The 13,796-nt window shown below is 42.1% G+C and overlaps 1 pseudogene; it reads right to left on the bottom strand.

Moving 5' to 3' along the window:
• Positions 1 to 6,321: 6,321 nt before the first annotated feature.
• Positions 6,322 to 8,116, bottom strand: LOC119361653 (annotated as a pseudogene).
• Positions 8,117 to 13,796: the final 5,680 nt, after the last annotated feature.

The raw sequence follows: 13,796 nt of genomic DNA, 5'->3' as shown, positions 1-13,796 counted from the left end.
TAGCATGGCTAGGATTTGTCACTGGGTCTATGGCTATGAATGTACTGATCCCATGCTTTATATAGTGAAAGCACGTGAAGGGGTCAGTGTGGGGCTGAGAGCAGCATAAATATATTCAAGAAACATGAACGGTTTTTTTATGTTCGGTTAGTAAACATGCACAAGTATGACTTTGCAAAACCACCTTGTCCAGAGACCAGATTACAATGCCCACAATTATTTTCGAGTCCTGAAGAGAAAAAGACAATGGAAGACTAGTCACGGATGGTGACATACTATGGCTGAAGAAGATTGCTCTGGGCGCAATGGCGAAATTGTGGGTGCATGACACCACACGCTAGAGTTTAAATCATGATGCTTACATTTGTTCAGTACATGCCTTTTTAGGTTATGGTTCCGCTAAATCTATCTCATTGCTATTTCGTCAATAGCTAATCATATACTACAATATTAATACTTCGCTCACGTTATTCCCTTCCAAAGATTGTGGGAGACCACGCACTCTCAAAGATTGTTGGAGACCATGATGCAGTTGGCTATAAATTTTTAGCCTCCTTCCCTTCTCTCAATTCGAGCTCACCACCCATAAATCTGATATGTCAACTAATATTACCTTCTTACATTATCTTGTTATATTCTCTCTTACAGTCGACGGTAAAGGAGTAATTCAGCTATACAAATATAAATGGGAAAACAAATCCATGATAAATATAATAAAGAAAACAACCTTTTTTTTCTAATTTACCGAAGTTGCAAGTAAGGTTGTTACAGTTGTTTGGTTGATTTGTGGACGAAAATAAACATGTGTGAGTATATTCCGTTCTGAACCTAGTTCATTGATATGACACAAACAAGATGCCACCAAGTTGAACTAGCTATATTATTTGCACCAAAACTCTTGTGGCGTATTTAGAGACTAATTTAGACGCACTCTCAACTTGTGAAGATAATTGAAATCTAAACATCAATACATCTATCTATCTATACATCTACTAATTAGAGACTTAAATTCCTATGGTAATCAAAAATCAGAAATTAAGATTACCTAGAAATTCCTAGGTTAAGCAAAAATTAAGAACCGTCGAACTGACGGGCCCAACCCATGACATTCCAGTCCATGATTGAAACCAAACACACCCTAATAAAAAAACAGAAAGTAGCCTTCCATGCATCTGATCAGGTGGGCCTGAGTTAAAACTGCCCACTTCATAGAGTATCCTAACCACATATGTGAAGCCCCAAAAAAACGTCGTATACATGATGAGAGGTAACCATAATGACCAACGGAGGAATCATCCACATCAGATCTATTAGCGCGCTATACAAAATAGTGCCGCCCCTGAAAATATGCTATTAGCGTGCTACTAGGAAGACATTGTACACTGACCAATTTAGCGAGACAATTCTCTACACGCTATAGCGCGCTATTTTTTCTAGTGGCTATTGTACACAAAAGAAGGATACGGAGAACTAACCGCCTCCACCAGTCTACCTCATGGCGGACTCAAGCCCTCAATGCCCCCAAGGAGCTATCCAGGCACACATGCATGCATGCAACAACAAATTTCATATGGCTCAGTTTGATTCTCTCTCATGTTAATTCTAACTCCAGATGTCATCGGGTGATCGTCGATATCGGAGCTATGATGCAACTCCTAGATTGTATGGCCATGGGTTAACATACTCCAATCACACCACACACGTGACAATGCAATTTACGCCGATTCAGGCCATCATGAGATGTAATACTCTACTCCTGCTTTAGTGTTCTTTGTATTACAGGTTCTTGCAACCACTTACAAATGGGTGACCTCCCTCCTTATATAGTCGAGAGAGAGGTCCACCTCTATCGGCAATAGTGGGTTGACCTTTCACAGCCCATGGTGATTGGTCGTAGCGGACGGGCACCTCCAAATTTTCGTATCGCTTAATGTTTTGTTTGCCATGGGCATCCATCGTCTGCTAAGCCGACATGGCCTTCTTGTCCTTAATTATATATACAATTCCTTTAGGGCCCAATGCCCATGTCATCCTCTTGTGTCCCGTCGGGCCCGTAATAGAAAGAACGACAATGATTCGAGCAACCCTATTACATTTGTCATCGTAGTGCTTCCACATGATGGTTGTTGCGCTTGTGCAACCTTTGCATAGGTGTTGGCCACCTGCTCCAAAGACGTGCGGGAGGGGCACGATGCTCCCCAAATTGTCCTTTGGAGTGAGTCCTTAGGGTTCTGCTGCTAGGAGGCCTACTCGCAGATCCCTCGAGCCAGCTTATCCTGAAGATCAATGTTGAGCCACATCCATGACCTTCCTAGCCTGCGCTGAGTGGCACCCCCGGCCCGTATCGTGGACAGGCACGTTCTCCTCTGCGAGGAGGTTGCACCCATAAGGGGTATTCTGATGTAACAACATTGTGGCAGAGGGGAGGAGCAAGGGATGCGACAGGTGGAAAGGGGTAGTGGCACTGGATCTGGTGGGAGATGGCTAGGGCTTGGACGGTGTTCCCTGGCATGTGTCATTAACGAGCATTTATCTCCGCGGGCAGAAGGCGGTGTTTGGCGAGAGACCAAATGGTCGACGTGAAAATGGTGGGGCCACGAGCAACAAGCTTTAATGTCCATAATTTGGTAGGTTCTTGCCAGTGGGAAAAGCTGTACGGGGGTTGTTCCATTATTTTGGGGAGAACACAGACACATGAGAAACCTCGGAGAACTGGGGAGAAACTGAAAAGAATATAGGAGAAATATGAGCTAAAACTTCACTACCACTTGTTGATTGGTTTGTGGTGTGCTGAAAAATTGGCCCCCACATTCTTCAAATACGGAGTCTGCATCATTTTTTTTAGCATCCTCCAAACTTTTTGGAGGCAAATGAGCATATGATGATTCTTTATGTGTAGGTTTTTGCCCCTCTAGCCTCCATATTGGTGATTAGTATAGAGGGAGGAAGACACGCAAAATAAGCTAGAGTTTCTCTGACCTAACTTGTAAGGTGTTGGCTTAAAACCAATAGCAATTTGGGAAGACAAAAATGTCATTGTTGCGGCTAGCAACAAGCTAGTACAACTTACATTTGTTTATATGGACCAACCAATGTGTAGAGGTGAACGCAACAGATAGGGTTGTCGTAATTTATCTTTGTTATTTTATTTTATACCTATATATGTACTATTTTATATATGATGCCGCCATTTGGTAAGAGTGAAACCATATGTTAGATAACGATGGTGTCATTGATTACGTGATGGTATTATATCACTTGGAGTAGGTGTAGTCCATGGTTTGACCACCAAGTCAAATGAAGGCTGGCTGCTTAAGCGTTTAATATGGGATACAATTAGCTAATTATCGGACCAAGCTAAGATCATTCGGTCACTCATTTCAGGGCATTGTCAGCAACTGCCGGTTCTTTTCTTTTTCTCCTATGACATGCTTGATTCGGTTGCATTGCAATGTTTTCTATAGAAAGACTATAAGTGATGCCTTTAAAGTATAATTGGTGCAACAAGCCCAAATGCAAGTACCTTGCCTTGAACCTGGGTGAGTGGGAAGCCATCAGCCTCTTTCCGCCACCAATAACCTCATATATTATTACCCGAACAGCAAGACTACTATGGGTTATCATTCTTACCGGAAACACCCCAAAACCATATCTCACACAATATCATATCAAACAAAAAAACAGATAACCAAAGAACATCTCCGAGAGAATATCATAACTAACCGATGGAACACGGCAAACAAGCCTTGCCATAGCGGCTCTGTCAAGTGTACCAAGGTTGGACAAGTGGCTACATGTTTGGTAAGAACCTTGTGATTTATGAGTGCCTTAATTATTCCAATGTTGCCGAGTGTGGTGCGTTTGTCGAGTTTATTTTTGTGATGGACCAGGAGTGAGGCCCATTGGTCCCTGTTCGCGTCTAGAACCGGGACCAAAGGGTCCAGACGAACCGGGACCAATGCCCCACGAGGCCCGACCGGCCCTCTGGCCTCACGAACCGGGACCAATGCCCCCATGGGTCTCGGTTCGTGAGTGAGCCGGGATTAATGGGCTTGCCCTCCTTGGACCAAAGCCCTGTTTTCTACTAGTGTTGGCTCTCAACAAAAATAGGGCTATACTCTGTCTCTATTATTTGCTATGTGTTTTTTGTATGGTACTCAACATCTTTGTTGGGTACCCCTGAAAAGCATTGGCAAATAGTTGCACACTAGGCAAAAACAGATTATCATGCAGCGGTCGGTACTTCACATGCCTCGACACATGCTTACATCGCCTCACGAAAGCTTCAAGAGTGGCTAAGTACCATGATCCAATAATACAATCCATTATTGTTTCATAAAAACATCTGTGGGACGATGAAACACTTGTGAAATATCAACTTAATCTTGATATTTCAAAGAACTTACCAAATTGCTGCCACCCCATATGTCATGGAAACTTTCTGATCACCCCTATGTATAGTGTAGCCATCCTCAAATCTCCCCCAACAAACCCAGGGAGGAATTCTAGTGTAAAGTTTCACTCAAAACCAGCCAAACAAGAAATGATCAACATATGCAAATTGACCACTACAGGGACATATGCTATCAGTGGAGCCACCACGAGTAAGAATCTGCTCCCTGGTTGATAACTTAGAATAAATGTTCTACTATAAGATAGTGGCGGCTATTAGACGCATTATAACATATAACATAGGGGCGGCTATTAGCCGCCTATATATAGCATATAACATGGTGGCCCCCTTGTTAGCAACCCTTAGAACACATGGTCTATAATATATAATATAGCGGCGGCTATTAGCCGATTTACAACATATAGTGACTCTTGATGGTAACCCTCAGAACAAATGTTTTATATTGTATTGCATAGGGGTGGCTATTATCACCAGCCTTATAACATATAATATAGTGATGGCTAATTAGTGAAGCTCGGACAAGGATCAAACACACGTTTTTCTACTAACTCACAAGGCAATGCATCATTGACTGGAATGTATTTAAAAATTTCCATGGTCTACTTTATGGTTGAGAACAGAAAGCCAGCTTCTGATTGGTAATGGATGGGTGTCGTCCTGTTTGTGTTGCAAAATACTCTTTGACTGATTATTAATTATGCATGTACTTACAAACTTAAATCTAGTTTGGAGCTTGATTTAAAATGGCGAATAAGCTATCTAACTACTAGCCAATATGTTACTCACTCTGGCCGCCCAACTGAAAGAAAGTGTAGATCAAAGTTTAATAGTTTTTTGTTACACTTTTTACTAGAGGTGTGGGACAAGTTAGAACCATGTGCACTATGCAGTAACTTCAAAACTCCATCTCCATCTCCAGATGGTATTTTCCCCCGACAATATTAGAGAGTTACTTTGTGTGCCCTTCTTTATATACTACTCCCTCTGTTCCTTGATATAAGGTGTATAGATTTTTGAGAAAAATTCCGAAATATAAGGTGTATTGCGCTGCACCACTCGTTTGGATAATTTTTTGAGGGATTTGTTTACATTTCCTTATATCACACAAACTCCTCTATTTTCTCATGTCAATTAGTCATGTGTAATGTCGCCCAAAGCTTGTGAAATTTTCCCTCCATGTGTGTTCTTTAATTTCCGTGCCAAAAACTATACACCCTATATTTAGGAATGGAGGGAGTAAAAGATAGAAGAAAAAGAATATGGTGATCTCTCGCTCTAAAGGCTACATGGCAGGGGCACTAAGCAAAAGGAAAAGACATGCACTCCCTCACCGGAAATAAATACACAAAAAACTACCAAGAAAATCCCCCATCCGTAGGACATCCAACAAAAAACATAGGTAACAAAAGAAAACATCCAATAGAAGATCAGCGTCATCGCCATCAGTGGCACTGAAGAGCCCTAGATGTAGTACACTGAACCCGCACGACACATTTCATGTAGGCGGAGAGGTTGCCTGGCCCTCTCGCAGAGGCACGAGTGTGCCACCATAGATATGTTGTAAAGAGATCCACCCACAGCCTCACCCCTGATCCCTACTCCACATGTCGCATCATCGCTCATTGAGTGGAGCTGGTAATGCAAGAATCAAGGTGAGCAAGAAAGTATATTGTCTGCTATATAGTGATAAACTTTCTTAGACCTTTTGTCATAGAGGTACTTGTAAATATTACAGAGATAATTCTTTACATTGTCAATGCCACTCGGAATAAATATTGAAAACAGTTTGATAGTGCAACTTTTCCAATGAGAGCCTTATTCTAATTACAATAATGTATAGAGATACAGGGCAACACAGACATCATGATTAAGTAAAGGTGTCGTTATATGCACAGGCATTGCCATGTCTATATCGAAATAGCATTGGAACGTTTATATGGAATGGCTATCAACTACAGGTCAAATTATCTCCTTACACTGACCCCAAATTTCTCAGACATGTCCACTGATTCTGCACTTGCCCCTCTAGGAAGCACCCAGTCAAAGTGGTAGAGTAGGTTTGCCAAGCCAATCTCCACGGTCGACATGGAAAACAATATCCCAGGGCACTGCCTTCGCCCTCCCCCGGAAGGAATGAATTCAAAATGTGTCCCATAATATTCGACGTTGTTGTTCTCAAACCTCTCTGGCTTGAACTCTTCGGGGTTGTCCCAATATTTGGGATCCCGAGAAATTGCAAAGACATTAACGAAGATATTAGTTCCTTTAGGCATGTCATAGCCCATGATTTCACAGTCCTCTCTCGTCTCTCTGGGGACGAGCAGCGGAGCCGGAGGATGCAACCTTAACACCTCCTTGATGACCATCTACATGTATCAGAGCTCATTGAGGTCGGTAATTTTGATGACATGTCGACCTTGGCCTAGCACTTCCCGGACTTCTTGTTGTGCTTTAACCATTGCTTCAGGGTTGTTCAATAGCTCTGACATAGCCCACTCCACTGCAGTTCATGTGGTCTCAGTGGCAGCTCCAAATATGTCCTGCAAACAACGATTGGTATGTATGATTTATATTGCAAAGACACAAATATTAAGTTGAAACAAAATATGTCCTACGAGACGAAACAATGTGTACGTGTAAATGCAAACATAAATCATTTCACATAACTACCAGTAGTACAAATCTATTCGGGGTATATTTGGATTCTCTGTGCCTAGAATCTGATGATGCATATGATGTATAGTACATAAAATTGTATATTGCTCCATGGGATGACATGGTCCATCTACTCTATATCATTTATGTCGTTATATTAGTTGGGCCCATGTGTTGAAAAATTATTCAAGTCAACATCAAAATTTCACAAAATCCCCAACAGATAAAATTATTGTAGATTCGTGAGAAAAAAATACTCACGAAAATGACAACTCCAATAATCTCTGTGGTTAGAGGAAAGGTCAAAGAGTCCTCTTCCTGCAGCCTGAGTAGTACGTCCAGTAGGTCCTCATCGTTGGTGCTGCGGGCATGGCCACCGGCAGCTCGCGCATCCTTGCGCCCCTCGATGATCTCCGTGATGATGTGCTGGATACGGCCATAGCTCCTCCTCATAAGGCGCTAACCATTGCTAAGCAACCGTACTAGCCGCGATGACGGGAAAAGGTCCACGAGGCAGAAGCTGCCCATAAGCTCATGGAGGTACTCATCCCGCCGTGTGAAATTGCCGCCAAAAACTACCCGCGTCACGACATCGCTGCTGAGTCTTGCCATCTTCACGCTGACATTCACGGTAGCACCGACGGTGGCCATGGAATGGAGGAGGTTACCTATCTCGTTGGCCTTGATGCCCTCCATACGCCTCACCTGCTTGGAACTGAGGAGCTCCACGATGCAGATCTTGCGCATCTGGCGCCAGCGATCCCCGTAGGGGCTGAAGATGATGCCCATACCGCCACAGCTGATGATATCCTGCAAAGGATTGCGGGGCCGGCTTGCGAAATCGAGGTCATTGGTCTTCATCACCAGTGCTGCTGCCTCGGCGCTGGAGACGATAACCGTTGGGACCTCACCTGGTTGGAGGTGCATCAGCGGCCCATGCTGGCCAGACATCTTCATCATCCTGCGGTGTGGGAGGTCACCGACGAGGTGGTGGAGGCTTCCAATGATGGGGAGTGACCACGGCCCGGGAGATAGTTGTTTCTTCTTGGGATTTCTCTTGTCGCCAAAGAAATACAAGGTTAACCAGCCCTCCATCTCCATGGCCAGCAGCTTGGAAGTGCAGTGATAAGATAACCAATCTGTTGGCTGCTTGTTGCTTGGAGAGATGTAGAATATATATAGACCACTTCACCCGCAAAAAAAGAATATACTTAGAAAAAATAATTACTGGACATTTTCGAAGGCCTATTTACGGTGGCACTTCATGTGTAAAATCTAGTCCCACAAGAAGATTGGAAGGGAATTGAGACATATGACCAAGATATAAGGGATTATCTCTAACAACTCCTAGAACATATGAGACCATTGAACAACACGTGCGAGTGCTCACTAACCTCACCACGGCATGCCGAAGAGCGTGCACTTTAGTCGGAGCCTGGGCTATTATTGACTCGTACGGCTGTCACCCATCAGAATACATACTCACGTGTTCAAAAAAAAAGAAAGAACACATACTCCCTCCATCCAAATATATAGCAAAAAATATTTTCTTTTTTAGATTGCATTTGATATTGATAAAATTATCAATATACGAGATGTACGCTATAAAATTTATATCATTAGAACCTACTTTCACATATGAATTTGACGGTATGCTTTGTGTAACATGCATTTCATATTTTTGCTCTAACCAGTGGTCAAAGATAACCTTGAAAAACGTATTAGGCCCTATATATTTGAACAGCGGGAGTATGTCTGCTCTCACATGCACCATTATCATCATTTCATTTTTCTTATTGTATATAATTACCGCAGAAGGCATCCTCATCGTGGACAGAGAGAGCCGCAATGATTATTGCTGCAGCTCGTTTGTCTCATCAATGGGGACAGGGATGCTGTCAAGGACGGGGACACCTTCCGGAGATACATCATCATCCTTGGTGTCACATTCGTATGAGTGGCCAACAATGATACATAGTCCACATGCGCATGGCAAGGATGCCTTGTCGCCCTGCGCCACCTGCGGGAGCTTGTTCCCCCCCTACAAGGAGGTTGAGCTAGTATAAGGCATTGTAACGCAACAACATTGCAGGAAAGGGAGGAACAAGGGATGCGACGGATGGAAAGGGGTGTTGGAACCGGATCTGGTGAGAGGGGGCAAGGGATTGGCTGGTGTGCCCTTACCTATGTCACTAATGGGCATTTCTAGCATGGGCAGAGGGCGGTGCATGTTGGGAAACGGGAAGGATGAGATGAAAATGGTGGGGCCGTGAGTGACATGCCATTAATGTGGTAGCTTCTTACCGGTGGGAAATGGTGTGAGGGGCTTTAGGGCATCTCCAACAGGTTGTATGTTAGTCTTGTTGGTAAAATGCCCATGTCATCAATCAACAAGCTATCATACAACTGCTCCAATAGGTTGTATGTAAGCTATCCAATAGATGGTGAGAAAATAAATATGATTACTCTCTATTTCACGTTGGAGCTTGTGCAACGGTTGTTAGTTAATCTACATATAACTTTGCTCTCTCCACATTTATTACATGTCACATCATCACTATGTCCTAGGTGGAAAATTAACCAACACCTATCTTACAACTGTTGAAGATGCCCTTATACCATAAAATGGGGAAAACACGAACACAACAGAAACCTCAGAGGACTGGGGAGAAATTGAAGAGGATATTGAAGAAAGATGTGGCTAAAACTACACTCCCACGCGTTGGTTGGATTGGGCGTGCTGCAAAATAGGCCCCTGCATTCTTCAAGTAAGGAGTCTACACCCCATCTTTTGGAGGAGCGTCCTCCAAAAATTATGGAGGCAAATGAGCTTATGATAGTTCTATTGGTATAGGTTTTGTCCCTCTAGCCTTCATATTGGCAATTATTATAGAGGGACAAAGATATGCAAAATCAGCTAGAGTTGCTCTAGCCTAACATGCCAGGTGTTGGCTTAAAAGCAATAGCAATTTGAGAAGGCAAAAATGTCACAGTTGCAGCTAGCGAGGAGCTAGTACAGCTTCCTCTTGTTTATGTAGACCAACCAATGTGTAGAGGCGGACGCAAAAGATAAGGCAGTCTTAATTTGTCTTTGTTATTTTTTATTTTTTATATTTTATTCGATGGCAACTTTTGGTTACAGTGAACCATACGTTCAGTAATGATGATCTCATTGATTACGTGATGGTATAATATCATGTGGAGTAGGTGTACGTTCATGGATTGACCACCACCTAAAATGAAGGCCGGCTGCTTAAGACTAGCCACAATGGTGAATAACATACACTAGTAACATACACATATCTCTAGACTATATTACTACCTTCATACTTCCTCCGTTCCTAAATATGTCTTTAGAGATACCAATAAAAGACTACATACGGAGCAAAATGAGTAAATCTAGACTCTAAACTACGTTTATATACATCCGTATGTAGTCTATAGTGAAATCTCTATAAAGACTTATATTTAAGAACGGAGGGAGTAGTGGGTAGTAACATAAGTGTGATAACATGCAAATCTTCATTTATTAGGTTATAGACTCATATTGTATTGGGACATGTGATGTTACAGTAACTAGCTAAGTTACTATAACTACCTCTCTCCTCATTAACTCATTGCCACATAAGCAAATTTATTGAGTTGGACTCAATGTTACTGCTGAAGTTACTCTCATTATGGCTAGTCTAAGTGTTTAAATGGAATATAATTTTTTAATTACGGGCCCAAGCTAAGTTCACAGGTCACTAATTACTGTTTAGTAGCTCCAGACAATTTAAATAGATGGTGATAAAGCCGTTGGTACGTTAGTGTTCTTTATCCAGTTGTAGCTTTGTGAAAATAACTTCATGTGGTGGAATTCAACTTTGAAACCTTCATAGATCACTAAATATGCTTGAAGATTTAACCAAGCAGGGTGCTATCTGACTATCTCCATGCCTCCATGGTGGCACTTCCTGTTGTCTTCCCATTGTCACCAACCGCCGGTTCTTTTCTTTTTCCCATGTGACATGCTTGATACGGGTGCATTGCTATCATCATGAAGTATTGTAGGATCAATAAGAGCAACTCCAATGTGGCGACCCAAACGGACGCATGCTTTGTCCGTTTTTCATCCGTTTTGGTCGGCCAGGCGGACGTATGTGCCCCGTTTTTCATTTGGGTCGACAGCGGCGCCTAACGGGAGGCCGACCCATTTATGACAACGTGGCAGAAACTTAGGCATAATCATAATCAAACATAAAATGGCAATTCAACGCCAGCCAAAGTCCACTTAAACATAAATTAAAATTTTAGAACTCTTAATAAATAAACGCCCGCCTGCATGCTTCCCTAGACCGCCTTGCCCTAGCCCTTGCGGTCATCGTCCTCACCGCTGGTGAGGTCAAATGAAGACGGGGGGAGGCCCAGCCCAACCGAACGTGGCTTGATAGGCCGCTAGGGCAGCCTCATCGGCGTAAAACTACGTTGCAAAAAACCGTAAAACTACGTTGCAAAAAAGTGAAAAAACATAGAGAAAAAAGTCGCTAGTTGCAGCTACAATAATGGCAGGCCCCAGTAGCGCTTTGCAGAGGCGAGAAAGGGCTCCGTCTCGCAAGGGCGAGAAATAGCTCCCGCAAAGATGACGTAATTCAGATGTGCACTAATTATTATATAGGAGTATATGAGAACTTGAGGGGCATAAATATGGTATTGTGCAAGTATTAATTATGGTCTTAGTTGTATTACTTTGTTCCTCTCAGTTTAAAAATTGTCGCGGGCAAATGTACAGAGATCATTCAGAAGAATGATGCATGATTCACAAGCATGACACCAGTTTAGAAGAATTATGGTCTTAGTTAGGCCGTCAAACCAAGTAGTAGGGGCGGGTCTAGGATTTGAAGAGTGTGTATTCAAAAAATTAAAGCCTATTTTTCTTTACAACTTCTAGCCTTGTTTCTTATGCATAATTTGATTAAACCATCATATTGTACTAAGGCCCTGTTCGGTTCATAGGAAGCAGAAAGTCCAGAGGAACACTGTTCCCACAGTAAACTTTTCCTTCGCAGCGTTCATATTGAAGGAATCGTTGCTAGGCCATCCTCTGGAAAGTGTCCTCCACCCTCTATTTTCAAAGGAAAAATAACATCTTCCTGGAGCTCTTGTTTTTTCACAGGCCCGAGGCGCCAGGAACAAAAAGGCTGCTTCAACCTCTACCTGGGACCAACATCATGGTCAGAATTTGTGATTTGTGCAAGCCGGAAGCACCGGGCTGTACTTTTTTTCACATATAAAAATCGTTAGCCGGGGCCAACATGTGTTGATTTCTCCTGCTAATTTCCCTACGGAACATCGATTCTTTTCTTATTCCTCTGTTCCGGGGAACCGCAGGACTGAAGTGTGCAACCAAAGCTATTCCTGTGCGGTGTTATATTCCTTTGTTTTACTAACCTGCATACTGAACGGGGCCTAACTATATAATATCTAATACATAATTGAGCAGAATATCATATTCTGATATAAATGATCATAAATTGTTCCACATAAAAATCACTACTTGTTTAATATATAGAAGTGCCATTTGTCTAACATATCAAAATGGCAATACATGAGTACTATTTTTTCATAACTAATGCTCATTTGTCACAAATTCACAAACATTCGCACATTGCAAATTCACATCGCTAATACTACCTTTGTTCAAAATTAGTTGTCACTGAAATGGATATATATATCCTGTGATGGGTGCGCGCGATCAGAATTTGGGGGATAGGACGTGCTAGTTCGTGTGATGATCGAACTAACTGAGTCTCGTGTGATCATGGTTGCAGTAATTTCTATACCGGACTAGATTGGGATAAGGATATTGGGCTACTGGTCCATGTTGGGTGGGAAGGGAGACAAGGTGGGCTATGCCTTGTGTTTGGTCTAAATGCTTGGATACCCTCATATCACGCGTAAATATTTGTTTTCCCCCACACAATATGCAGTATACATTGTATATACATAGATGTTTGGCCAAAAATAATGCGCATTAAACTAAATACCCATGAAATGATGTGGGTCGCCCCTGCCAAGTAGGGTTGTTAGCGCAGTTCAAATACCAAATCATGTACTATATCTTAGTCATGCCAACTAGGTAAAAATTTAGTGTGACATCTTATCTAGTATATACCAACATAAAAAGACCCATAGAGGTAGAACCAAACCATCTTGGCCATCAAATCATGTGGTCTAGTATTTTAAATAGCTCCAATGTTGAACACCAAACACTTTATAGTGCTAAAATTACCCTCTACTGCCACTTGTTATAAACACGTTTAGACTCATTGTCATGCCATAAAATCCGCCGGACAATTGTATCCTACCAATTATCAACATGCAATTAATGTCCTACCTACTATACAATTGATGTCTTACCCAATATAGATGTGCAATTAGTATCTTGCTTAAAATCAACAATATGTTAATCTAAATGTGGATCTTGGCACCAAATCTAAGATATCTCATAAACTTTCTCTCATAAGGACATTAACTGAGGATTGTTTAGATATGCATTGGGATTGCTATGTCCAAATATCTATTTAATTGATGCCATCCCATACATTTTCTTAATATTAAATAGATATCCGGGTAATCTTAGTAAGCATTGATTCTTTTAGTATCCATTTAATGTCATTAAATATATTGGTGCCTTTTATATAGGCCATCTATTTGGGGACGGAGAGGGAGGAGTAGTAGCAACGAT

The sequence above is a fragment of the Triticum dicoccoides genome, chromosome 2B, assembly GCF_002162155.2.
Source record: "Triticum dicoccoides isolate Atlit2015 ecotype Zavitan chromosome 2B, WEW_v2.0, whole genome shotgun sequence".
NCBI lineage: Eukaryota > Viridiplantae > Streptophyta > Magnoliopsida > Poales > Poaceae > Triticum > Triticum dicoccoides.
Note: the sequence above shows the minus strand (reverse complement) of the source record. Positions and strands in the feature narration are given on the sequence as shown.